The sequence below is a fragment of the Medicago sativa genome, chromosome 4 (genome assembly GCF_051527215.1).
Source record: "Medicago sativa cultivar Bolivia chromosome 4, Bolivia_mono, whole genome shotgun sequence".
NCBI classification, from domain to species: Eukaryota; Viridiplantae; Streptophyta; class Magnoliopsida; order Fabales; family Fabaceae; genus Medicago; species Medicago sativa.
Window position 1 is genome coordinate 58,018,647 of NC_140752.1, and position 13,685 is coordinate 58,032,331.

Genomic DNA, 13,685 nt, shown 5'->3' on the forward strand with positions numbered 1-13,685 from the left:
GTTACGATAGGAATTTTCACCGGACAACCATGGGGTTGTTCAGGGATACTCCACCTGGCCATCCCATAAAATCAACTCAGATTAATTGTTTCTTACACACTAACATAATGATAATTGAACGAATATGAAAGCTATAGAGGAAGACGTATCTTTTATGGTTTACAGACATCTAATGATCGTTTATTTCCCCATATCACTATAGTAATTATTGGAGAATAAGAACCTCAAATTATATATACAAACAGACGACAATCATAGGTTTCCCCAAGATTGCCTACAGCCTAGGATAGGTGGAACTCATTGAGACATCTTGTCTCATCCCAATCGTTTTATTTTTATTTCAGTTAAGCAGGTTGCTCGTTATGAAGATAAGCAGAAGATGTTGCAAGATTGCACACATCATTTTATATTAGCATATTGCAACTAGTTTTTATGTATTTTGTACTCAGTTATTGTTTTACATCATGAAATCGTTAGTAATTTACCTGATTGTTTCAAACGGTATTATGTACCTTGTACGATTCAGCTAGTACTTGATCAGATGAATAAGTCTGATTAGCCCATGTATTTTCATTCAAGTAAGAAATCCTATTGAAATTTTAATGTATCTACTACTTTACGTTTGACACCCGTCTAAATATTCTAGATAATTTAGTATGGCAGTTACACAGTTGAAGGTTCGATTCAAGTTTCTAAAAAGTCGGTTCTAAAGTCAATTGATTTGTTACCTATTTACAACAATAATTTTTTTTAATAGTGGTCAATTTTTTTTTTTTTACTAATATGTTTTACTAATATGTTATACTAAATTAGTCTCAATAGTTCACTTTAAACCATATTTAATAGGCCAAAATTATAATTCGAAATATATTTTTACTCGTCTCATAGTCATATTACCTCTTCTGGGTTTACAATTAGCAGATAAGGTGGCTTCCTCCGGTTGTTTCTGCAACAAATCCACCTAATACAAATATAAGTTTAATTTTGAAGAATAGGAAATAGATAAACTTGCGTACCTACAAAACATAATTTATCAATCGAAAGTAGTTTCCAATAAAAGTACATATGAACTTGTAGCTTCAAGGCAAACTGACTATACATAGATAACAGACATTGTAAAATATTTTAGAAATATTTAAATTATAAAATAAGATCTATTAGATGTTTATGTAAAGTTATTTGTACGGCTAGTGCATACTAATCATAATTATTTTTTCCCCCTTTTTTTTTTTAATAAATTTTTTTGAGTGTGGCGGTATAGGATGGAGGTGTCTCGAGGTGCCAACCTAGTTGGGATGTCGATGATACCGCTTGATGCTTGTCCACTCTCCTTGCTTATAAAAAAAAATAATGTTTTGGAAAAACTTAATTTTCCTAAACTTTACCTCCTCGTAGTTATCGAAACATGAACTATGGTCAAAAACTTAAAGATACTTTAAAAATTACATATTTGTAACGATCATACATTTTTTTTTGATGAAAATAGAATAATATCTGAATAAATGATAGTATGTTATTTAAGATTTATATCATAAATATTTTATCTTCTATTTATCATATTGTTTTTGTGTATTTATTATTTCTAAATAAAATATTTAAATGAAATGAATTTTATTTTCTTTATTGTCATAAAAAAATACATTATAAATCCTAATAACGCATAAAAAAAATGGTCAAAAAGTAACGCACAATAAATTTACTTTCCCGAGTCATTTAAATTTAAAGCAAAATGTATTTATATTAATTTTATCTTTATTTAATAATTATATCTTTATATTAATTTTAATTATTAGATTTTGTAATTAAACAAATTTATTTGTTTTTTTTTATTTTCCGCATTAAAGAATTTTTTTTAAACATCCTAAAATACTATAAGTGAATTATAAGTCTAATCCGCATTAAAGAATTTTTTTAAAACATCCTAAAATATTATAAGTGAATTATAAGTCTAATAACGCCAGAAAAATCTACTTTTATGAAACAATATAAGAATCTTTGAACTTTAAAATATTATCTTTAAAGTTAAGACTTATATTATATTATTATAATTCTAAAATTTTGAATTTAGCAAAGACTTCATAACATCCTAAAATTCACACCCAAAGGAACCGAAATCAAAAGGAAAACTTACATCAAATGTCCTCACTAAATGTGGTCAAACAAATTATATTAATTCTCAAAACAATTGGTAGATATTTTGCATCTATTACTCATTAAATAAAAATTAAAGATTTTTTCTTTAACAAAAACTATTTGAGAACTCCAAAACCTAAAACAAAGAAATCAATCTTATTATTCAAATATGAAAAACGAAATACTAAAAATATCCCACAATAGCAAAACAATGTTTGAAGGATTTCATAATACATTTTAGGGTTAATATATGTTTACCCCCTGTAATATTAGTGATTTCTGGTTTACCCCCTGAAAAAAAAAATTGTTTAGATTTCAACCCTGTAATTTGAAGATTTTTGGTTTTGGACCTTCATGAATTTTGACTGTACAAAATCGACGATATGACAAGGGGGTAAACCAAAATATCAATGATATGGCAGGAGGGTAAACCGAAATTCTCTTAAATTACAAGGTGCGAAAGTACCTTAAATTTTGTAATTTGATGTCATGAAGGTCCAAAATCAAAAAATCTTCAAATTACAAGGTTGGAATCAAAACAAATTTTTTTACAGGGGGGTAAACCGAAAAATTGCTAATATTGAGGGGGGGGGGGGGGGGGGGGGGGTAAGCATATATTAACCCTACATTTTATGTCTTCAATATGAGTGTTAAATATACATGTGCATATCCAACATCCTTGAAATATTCGCTCCACGTAATTATCATCACATCATCAATATAGTATATAAATCAACATACACAAGGTCACAAATTCACATCATCACCACATTCATCAAATTCACCAATACACATATTCACCAAGTCACATATTCAATTATGACACATCTCACCAAATTCATGTGCATGTAATGTTCTTAGACACTTCTACATGCATGTGGTACCAACTGGATTCCTGAGATAATTTTACCGTATTGAATCCACTACGTAATCCCCTCCAACTACGTACTAACAAAAATCCCTCCGGTTATGTTCCCACCAAAGACTCGACATGACTATGAATGCATGGACATGTAAGTAAAGACCCGACAATGCGACAATTACAACATTATATTATATAACCCCTTCATCATATAATATCCCCACCAAGATTCCACCATTACATCATCAAGTATTTACATTTATACAATTTAATAAGTCATATTCAACAAGAGTCATCAACATATTCAACATCAACATTCATTCACCATAAGTAAAACACAATCGTCTCACAAACCACAATTTTACATAAAAGACGACATAGAACTCCATCATGATAATCAACATATCAAACACCCAATCAAGAAAAATTGTTTTGACAAAGTTCGTCTATTTTCACAAAAACCATCTTTTTCCAAGTACATCACTGAAACAAGGCATTCATGTTCAAACACATCATCAAAGCATATCCACATATCACATGATCACAGTAGTTCATACACCTTTCATGATCATTTTAAAATCATTGCTACAGAAAGCAAACCATAACCTTATCATTATATTTGAGAAAAACAAGTTTTGGAAAATTCTTCGTTCTTGAACATTTTCAAATAAGTTTCAATTCGATTCATCAAAATCATTTTAATCCAATCCAATTGAAGTTCCAGTAGGTTTAGAAAGCAAAACAGCAGTTAAACACATCAAAAGAAACACTTAGGGGTGTCCATAACGACCCCCGACTGCTCGGCACGCCCAAAATCATAGGTTCTGTCCTGGGCAACTCACCATGGCAAGCTCCAGCTCGCCTAGTGAGCTACACTAATACAGGAACCCATATTTTTGGGTTTCCTCTCTAGAACACATTCCAATTTTTCATAAAAACCCCGATTTTGATTCCCTTTCACCCAAATTCGTTTCCCAAACTTTGTTACTACTTAATATACATCAAAAGACAATCAAAACACTTACAAACATAAATCCATAACCTCATTTCATCACAAAATCATCATCAAACTTATTTTTCACCAAAAACTCATATTTTCACATTTTTATTCAAACTTCACAAACAACAACAACAATTCAAACCCCAACAACATACAAACATATATAATCATATATCAAGTGATTAGGAATATGTTTGAACAATAATTACTCACAAATTCATGGTTTACACTTAATTGAGCAAAAATCACCAAAACAACTTATTTCAAACATCAGCTATGAACTTGAACTCATAAACACATCAATTCCATGAAGTTTAACATACCCATAATTACTCATCAATTAGAATCATGAAATTCAACATCAAAAATCACAAAAGTCATGATTCACACAAAAGCACTTATGACCTATAAGCAAAAAGATGAGATTATAGCTTACTAGATGAAAAAGTTATACCCCCCTTACCTCAAAGCTTTAATTCCACCAGCCATGGCTTCACTTTCCCTCTAGCTTCCAATCTTTAATTAGCTCTCCTCTTCTCCAAGTTCTTCCTTTTCTCTTCTCTCTATTCTTCCCACTTTCTCTCTCTAGCCTCCCTTTGTTATGAGATGAAATGTTCTAACACTAATTTCCATTCATGAGTAGTTAAATATATATACTACTCTCCAATGGGTTGGGTTTCTAATATTCACAATGAGCTTCTTACTAACAAATTCTAAAAAGTTACTACTCATTAATTCGCTAAACACCAAATAATTACCATCCCAAATTAATTATCTCAATTCACTAGTAAAATTAACTATTCTTACTAAAACACCAAAAATAACCTTCCTAATAAAATTATTAATTTACCCTAATTTGCCAAATGACCAAAAGACCCCTTAGTGTTAAAAATGACTAAAATACCCTTCTAGACCAAAAATCCACTAATCCCAAATCAAATACACGCAAATACAATTAAGCATATATAAACACACATAAGTACATATAATAAATAATTAAAATAATTCTAGCTAGAAACAGGCTGTTACATTGTTACTGAGCCATCTTCAATTCATCGAAAATAAAAAATATGTCTTTTTATTTGGATTTTATTTGATATCAAAATCCGTACAATTGAAAATGCAAAAAGTGTCAAACCCAACCAAACAACAACACAATTGATATGGAAAATGACAAGGATAAATCTATTAGAGAATATGTAGTGTTTGATCCAAACACCCTACACACAAGCATAGTGAGACCCAATATAACCGCTGTTCAGTTTGAATTCAAACCTATGATGTTTAAAATGTTGCAAACCATTGGCCAATTATCAGGAGCAGTCACTGATGTTCCTCCACTACAAATGAAGCAACTCATAGAAGTATCAAATAATTTCAAGATTAAACTCTTTGGAACCTAACTATGTCACCACTTGCAAAGAACTTGCTGAGAAGTTCTAGAAAAAATATTTTCCTCTAGTCATTAATTCAAGAAATAGGAATGATATACCATCTTTCAAGCAAACAAACAAAGAAACTTTTTTTGAAGCTTGGGAAATGGTTAAAGAATTATTGAGAAGGTGTCCTCATCATAGGATACATGTTTGTATACAGATGGAAACCTTTTATAATATGCTTGGTCCCTCAATAAGATTTATTTTTTGATGTTAATCCTGTCATGAGCTAAAGCCCTTTAGTGGTTTAGATATGGCGAGCTTATGATTATATTTGCATAAGGTTATAGACTTACAACTTCAAGCTTCTTTTAAACAATTTGTTTTAACAATGATCAAAGTAAAACTTGATCATTTTTACATTTATTGCTCAATTCCTTGAAACTAAAGTATATATGAATATATATATATATCTTACGTCCTTGAGACCGAGAAGTTATAGGAACTTGATAGACTTCTTGCTATTACCATGGGTCTTTGAATGTAAAGAGTAAAGATCTATCTAGATTTCTTGTCATAGGCAAAAGGTTAAACCTCTCCATAAATGAAGAGCTACTGAGACCTAGCATAGTAATGTTGCCTGTTAGATATTATGATAGAAACCCGGAAGGTGTGTCATTTCCAAAAGGTCTTTCTTGCCAGGAAGCTATACAATGATATATATCTCTCTCTATATTATTGCAAAACCATGTCATAACTGAATCATTGTTATAAACCACACTTTTATTTTTGATACTTTCTAAGTGTTTTTAGATGCTTTCCTGAACTGTTATTGCTTTTAATATTTTACTTTTATTATTGTGACACCAGATGAATTATTTAATTTTCTTGCGACCAAGTTTATCGTTGGAAAGCTGGAGAGAGCTATAGCGCCCTGGTCCCTATGGGTTCAATCATTTTATACTATTACTTCAGACAGTGTATACTTGCATTAGTTTTGAAAGAATGACTTGAGGGCAATGGGGAATTGCGATAATGACTCTACTAGGGTTTCAACCTCCTAGCCTGGGCACCATAATTCTTCCATAGAGTTTATTTCCTCTAGTTAATTTCTTCAATTCAGTTAAGTGTTGGCTTCACACTTATTACTACTTAAGATGCTTTTAATACATATTTGGATTGACATGTTCTCTTATTTGAATTAGTAGGATTTTTGGCTTTTACAATTTGTGGTATCATCACTTGCATACAATTATAATAGTGTTGGTTTCCAATTCGTGGGTTATCACGTTTGGCAAATTAAGTGGAGAATTGGCAGAGCAACAACACCAATTCACACAATTGATTTACAGATTGTTCACATCAATTTGGTCGCAGCATCGCATGGCTCGCCATGTTTGATTGGATGGTTGAAGTTGCGACTTCGGTTTCCCTTCCAGTAACCGTGCAGGCACAGATTTCTGATACTACAGTGGCCGTTTTTTCAAAGTCTTTTCCACAGGCAACAATGTCTCCTTCTGCAGTGGCTGCTACATCAAAATTGTTCTTTGTACATGTTGTCAGAGGACCTCGAGTACATTTCTCTGATCCATTTCCAACGCCGTTAATTCGTGGAGACTAACTTTCATTTAAGATTACGACTGAGGCTTATGTTCGAGGGTTAGAAGCGTGTAAGGTTAACCTTCGGGGAAGGCTAGTATTGAACAAGAGGGATAAACCATACTCTTCCAAGGATATCATTGCAAAGTTGTAGAATTTATGGAAGACTAATGGGCAGTGGCTTATGTTATCCTTAGGTCGGGGGTATTATGAGTTCTCCTTTGCTTCTTATGATGATTTCTGCACAGTATGGGCAGCAAGTACGGTAAACTTGAAGCCAGGTGTGCTGCGTTTATTTGAACGGAAAAAGGATTTTAACACTCCCACACAATTGCAGACACATACACAGGTTTGGATTCGATTGTGGGAATTACCACAGGAATATTGGATGGAGAGAACTTTGTTTGAGATCACGGGGCTGTCGGGACACCATTATTAATTGATAATGTTACCAAGAACGTACTATTTGGACACTATGCCAGATTAATGTTGGATTTAGATCTTTCCAAAGCTATTTTTATGAAGATCTGGTGGAACGCGAATGTTTTGCATTCAGCTGGTGGAGATTGAATATGAGGCGCTACCAGATTTTTGCATTCATTGCAAAAGCATTGGTCATAATGTAACTTATTATCGTTGGTTACATCCGAAACAAGCTGATAAACACGAGCATCCGGTTGACAAAGCAAAGAAGCTGGTAAATTCGCAGAAACGATACACGCAAGGGTGGAAGCCACCGGATAACCCAGAAGGCATTGGATCATCTAAGGCGTTTGAAGTTGTGGTTCCCCAGCAGCAACATGAGTCACACGCAGAGAAGTCTCTCAAGATTGCCGACATTCAACAAGAGAGTGTCGAAGTACTTAACGCTCAGCTTGAGCAGCCTGTAGAGAAGGCGCAAGTTGTTCCTGCCGATAATTTAGATGCACAGATAGAAATTTGACTTGTTCAAACATCCCCACAACATATGGACCATTCTAGGACTACCTTTCATATGGTGTTGCATAATGTTTCCGATGAAATAGTGAGGCTATAATCTCCAGTACATGATGTTCAATCGATCCTCACGTTGGCTTCTAAATTTATGCCCGATATTCAGCAGAAAATTGAGAGTCACACAGATTTAGAGTCGGTTGTGCAAAACCAGAAAGATCAAGAAGATGAGGTCCTATCAGGTTCAACTACAAGCCCTCCACACTCACAGGCTCCCGTCTCCATTGTTTCTGCAGTTGCTGTCCATGAGCAGCTCGCAGTGCATACTCAGATTTTAGATGGTCAGGTTGTTCATCCGATTGACGGTAACACTAATTCAACCATGATACATGTAACGCCCTACTTCTATTAAAGCGATAAAACACACGAATAATACAAATATTCAATAAATAGACGTCACATCTTCAATAACTCTCAAAACATGCATACTAAAAATGTCACAAAGCATCGCAATGGATCATTAGCATACATCTCCAAATAGCCATGTCATAAGCATTATACATACATCATTAAATAAATCTCCAATCTCAACATGTGAGTAAAATCTAAACAACATAGTCAACGAAATAAAAGTCCGACATCCTAAATCAGAGCCCTAAACTAAGGCTCCAAAAACAGATAACGGAGGTAGCTCCCGCTATCCTCAAGCACTCACCAAGCAAGCAATAAAACTACTCCGGCACGTCGTCTACCCATTCATACAAATAGGTAGGCGGTCAACCAAAGAACACTGGGGGTTAGCTTCACATCATCATAATTAAGCGTAAACAACATAAGCATTCAAGGATTCATGCATAACACATACTAAACATTCCTAGAATACTACGATCACATATATAGTATCCCCAGTTCAACATCAATCTTGTTATCATACTTTTATGATAGCACATCAAGCCTATTAATACCTTAGATCATTATCACAATTCATCACTTAACAATATCAATCAATATAAGAACTACTCACCTAACTCCTCATTTAGCATAATTAACTCAACAAATACAATTCATCATTTTGAAAGTATAAGCAAGAAAGTCATCGTCACCAAAAAGATCATAAAATCACATTCATATAAATCACACTTCATTATTGTCACCAAATTAAACATCGTCAATTAAAAATCACCATGTGTACAAATATAACAAAACATCATCAAGTACACAATTCACCAATTTCACCAATGCACATAAACATTTATGCACGTATTCAACTAAATCACATAATTCACCATTCACAACATCCACCAAGCACATAAGCAATTATGACTCATGACAAATTATGCAATGCCCCTAGACAAGACACCTATATGCATGTGGTACCAAAGGATTCCAGAGATAATTTTACCGTATGAATCCACACCCACGTAAAAGTACACCACCTTTTATGTATTTCACCTATGTAAGAGTACACCTCCTCTTACAATTCACCTATGTAAAAGTACACCTCCTTTTCCATTTTTCATATGACTCAATATGACTATGATGCATGGACTAAGAAAGACTCGACAATGCACCTAGCTCCAACAACATAATCACCAAGCAATGTAAAAGTACACCTCCAATTACATTTCTTTATATATCAACACCATAGCATTATCAAGTTTTACAATCCACATGACCAACAAGTCATAATTCAAACAAGAGTCATCATACAAACATCAAACATTAACATGATCATCATTTGCAACAACATCTTAAGGAGACAATAAGTTCCAAAGTCACCACTTGCATAAAGGACGGACATTAATCCACATTATGATATTCACCACATCAAACACCCAAGCATCATCAATTCATTCACAGTTTATCTTAATAACATTAATTCAAGTCTACGACAAATTATCCGGTCAAAAGCACCAATTTGATAAAGTTCGTCTATAATTCACAACTTTAAAACAATTCTAGAATTTCAACCAAAATTAAGCAAACATGATCAATTGCCTCAACAAAGCATATGCACTACTCACTTATGTTCATAGTAGCTTATGCATATGAGTATCCTAGGTTAATTCTAAGAAATCACCAAATCATGACAAGTTTATCTCCTTCCTTCATTTTCCAAGTTATCCGACAAAACAAATCAAACACGTTTGGAAACCTCAACTAAATATATACACAAATCACATATGAGTGCAGTAGTGTATACATCAATGTCTCATAGGTCAAATCACTTAAATTCCAAAGTTTTGCAAAGTTCGTATCGCTTTACCGTTTTTCAAAGAAATTCAAGTTTTCAAGATAAAACCAAGTTAAAGTCCATGAATCCCATCCAAAACATTTTTACAAATCATAACAATGCTAAACAACCTTAGTCCTACATTTTTCCCGTGAGAAATCGAGTTTTTGGAAAAATTCATGTTCTTGAACTATTTTCAAAAAGTTATGATACGATTCACAAAACCAAGTCCAATCTAATTCAATTGATGTTACCAAAGGTTTAGAAAGCTCAAATACATTTAATTACGTCAAAAGAATCAGTTTGGAACCACTCGGATCGACCCCCGATGCCTGGAATGCAAAAATCATGAGTTGCTGCACTGAGCAACTCGCCATGGCCAAATTTACTTGTCGTGGCGAGTTTGACAGAAAAACAACAAACTCAGCTCTCGGGAATTCACTCCAATTTCATACCAAAATCCCAATTTTGATCCCCTAACACCCAAAATCGACCCCAAAACTTATACACGTGATTACAAACATCCAAAGGTATTCAAAACAACAAAACATCGGATTAAAACACCAATTCATCTCAAAATCATCATCTAGTTCATTTTCACAAAAACTCTCAAACAACTCAATTCACACTACAACTTCATAATTATGAATACCCATGGCATAAACCAACAACAACAACAACATCATTTAACCATGAATTAATCAACAATTACAACCACAACATCATTTTACACCAATTTGAGCAAAAATCAACAAAGTTTCATATAACCACAATTCAAACAAGCAAATTCAACAACATGTTTAGCATCAATTTCACATACATAAACTTAGTATCAAAGTGGGTACACAAAATTCATCTTTTAAATTCACAAAAATCTCAATTCACTAAATAAGAACTTATGGAATTAAGTAGAAAGAGATTCTAGCTTAAATTATGAATGAACATTATCCCCCTTACCTCAATTGAGCACAATCCTAACCTTGGCTTCACTTTTGCTCCTTGAATCTCTACCCTCCTCATGCTCTTCAAGTTCTTCTCTCTAACCCTCGTTCTTGCTCTTTCTCTCTCTACCTCTCTCAAAAGTTTGTGAAGTGTGTAAATGACCTAATTTCTCTAAAGACTAGAGTTTATATAGGCTCTACACAAATTGGCTCAACTCTCAAATGTCTTAATGGGCTCAAAGTTCTCATTAACTAATTCACAAAGTTTCTACTCACTTAACGGATAAAATAACAGATAAAATAACTTAGTAAAAATAATTTATGCCACTAATACACTACAAATAATCCTCACAGTGAAATTACTAATTACCCTTGCTCTCAAAATGACCAAAATACCCCTGAGTGCAAAATCCACTAATCCCAAATAAAATACACACAAAGACAAATAATCACAAACAAGCATATATAAACACACATAATAATAAATAAAAATAAATCTAGCGAAAATCAGGTTGTTACAATACCTGAGGACAGCAAGATGGTCATGCAAAGGGAAAACTTAGAACAACACAATGATGTTAATATTCAGCATGATATGGAATTGTGGTAGAGAATTTGGGAGTACGATCAAAGATCCGCTGAAGAGCCATTCACACTGGTCTTAACCAAAAGCAAAAACAAAAATTGAAGCAACATGTCTTGGGAAACCCGTCGTATCGAACCTACTCAAGGGGTAACTGCTCTCCAAATGCTCAATGAATGAATATTTTCTATTGGAATGTTCGAGGTTATTTCTTTCATATCTTCCGCGAAGGTAACTGTTGCGCCGATAGGTTGGCTATAGTACGTGTCTTTCGGTTTAGGGCTCATTTTGGTTTACTACGTTAGCGCCAGATCTTTACTTTTAGGTTCATGGGCGTTCACATGTAAGGAGACAATTAACACTACCCCACTTGCGACACAATTATGTTACCCGTGGTAATCTTTTACCAATGACGGCTACCTTCTATTTTACTAATATTCCCAAACATTTTCAGTATGTGGAGTTGATAAAAGGCTTTGAGGCATGTGGTATTCTATCTGATGTTTATGTTTCCCATAATAGAAATGCTAGAGGTCATGTTTTTCGATTTGTGTGTTCTATTTACATGCGGGATGTTGGTAAACTAGACAGAGCTATGAAAAATGTCTTTTTTGGGCATCAAAGGGCTTGGGCTAATGTGGCACACTTTGATAGGTTTGGTGGTGTAGGTAAAGAGTTAGGGGAGAAAAGGAATGGGGTGAGGAAGCATTTGGCTGAGGGGGAAAAATTACATTGTAAGAGGGAGAAAAAAATAATAAGGACGAGGGAGAAAAAATGAGCGGTTTGAGAGAGAGAGAGAGAGAGAGAGAGAGAGAGAGAGAGAGAGAGAAAGACCAAGCACGAAGGCTGGAACTAGAGAAGGTTAAGAATAATGCTCGTTGTCTTGCGGTTGAAAGGGAACAACGGATGGTATATGTTGTAAAAAGCAGGTTGTAAGTGATGTTTCGAAAGTAGATATGATCATTGGGAAGGGGAGCAAACTAGAGGTAGATTTGGTTGCTTGGAGGTCGAGATTAGAGCGTATTAGGAAATATTACTCTAAAAAGGATGATATTGCTTGGGCGAGTAAGGGTGTTGTTGCAAGGTTTTTAAAGGAGAAAGTTTTTAAGTTGTTCCGCAAAAGATCATTGATGTCAGATTTCAACATGTTTGTGTGATACCAATGAGGGGAGACAATGTGTTTCTGATTTGTTATGGAAAAAGAAGACATGTTATCTGTTTATAATGAAGCGGTGGATTTTTACAATATGTTCTTTGTTGAGGTGCGTGTGTGGATATCGAAGGATGATAATGCTTATGAAAGAGGAGCTTGGTTGCGACTGCATGATGTTATGTTGCATGTTTGGAATATTTACTTTCTTAATTTGATTTCTTCGACATATAGAAGGCTATTAAAGGTAGAATCTTGTACATCGAATATTGAAAGGCTTCACTTTGCCCGTATTTTGATCACTACAAATTCTTTTGAGACCATTAATGTGATGGAAGAATTACTGGTTGATGACCATTAATGTATGGGCTTTCAAGAGATGCTTGCGTTGAGGACGAAAGGACGGACGGTGACTAGGTTTACTCTAAACTGAACTGTGAACACAATAATGAGCCAAAAATATATACACTGGTTCAAGAACACAAGGATGATTGGGAACAAACAGTAAGGAAATGGAAAGACAAGAATGAAGATGAAACCCTAAATAGTAGTCAAGGAGTGAGATAGTGACGGTTCTATTGCAGATTTGACAAAAAATAGACGCTCATTCATTTTCCTGTATTTTTTCGACATATTTCTCAAGTACTGCTCCACTATGGAGAACCTACAGGGGCGGATTCAGCGCCCGGCGACCCCGGGCGGTCGCCCGGGCTCGATCCGCAATTTTCTCACATTAGGCCCAACCTATAGGCCCATTTACACACTTCAAAAAAAAAAAATTGGGCAAATTGGGCAAATACATCACACGCGTACTCTACTCACTTCTCTGTTCGCTGCCATGAGCTTCTTCAGAGGTAAACGACGACGGCGAGGCA

The 13,685-nt window shown here is 34.2% G+C and overlaps 1 non-coding gene across 1 annotated transcript; it reads right to left on the reverse strand.

Annotated features, from left to right (window-relative positions):
• Positions 1-5,468: 5,468 nt before the first annotated feature.
• LOC146930184 (small nucleolar RNA R71) lies at positions 5,469-5,575 on the reverse strand. Its single transcript, XR_015009176.1, has one exon. It is a non-coding gene; the product is annotated as a small nucleolar RNA R71 (small nucleolar RNA).
• Between the last annotated feature and the right edge of the window lie 8,110 nt (positions 5,576-13,685).